Below are 212 nucleotides of genomic sequence, written 5' to 3'. Positions count from 1 at the left end.
TATGGCATGAGCTAAGGTATTGAATGCTTGTTCCATAGCTTGCTCCATTAAATTGATTCTAGCAACAACAACAAATGTGTTTAACTTTAAACGCTTTTTTCCACTGTTCTTGGGTTTCTTGGGTCGTTACTTTCTTCTTCTTTCGCTTAGATTCTTTGTCTTGGCGCCTGATCTTATACAACTGTAAACCGTGGTCCCAACTAGCTCCGGTT

Source organism: Plasmopara halstedii (genome assembly GCF_900000015.1).
Source record: "Plasmopara halstedii genome assembly, contig: Scaffold_614, whole genome shotgun sequence".
Classification (NCBI taxonomy): Eukaryota; Oomycota; class Peronosporomycetes; order Peronosporales; family Peronosporaceae; genus Plasmopara; species Plasmopara halstedii.
This window is presented reverse-complemented; position numbering follows the sequence as displayed.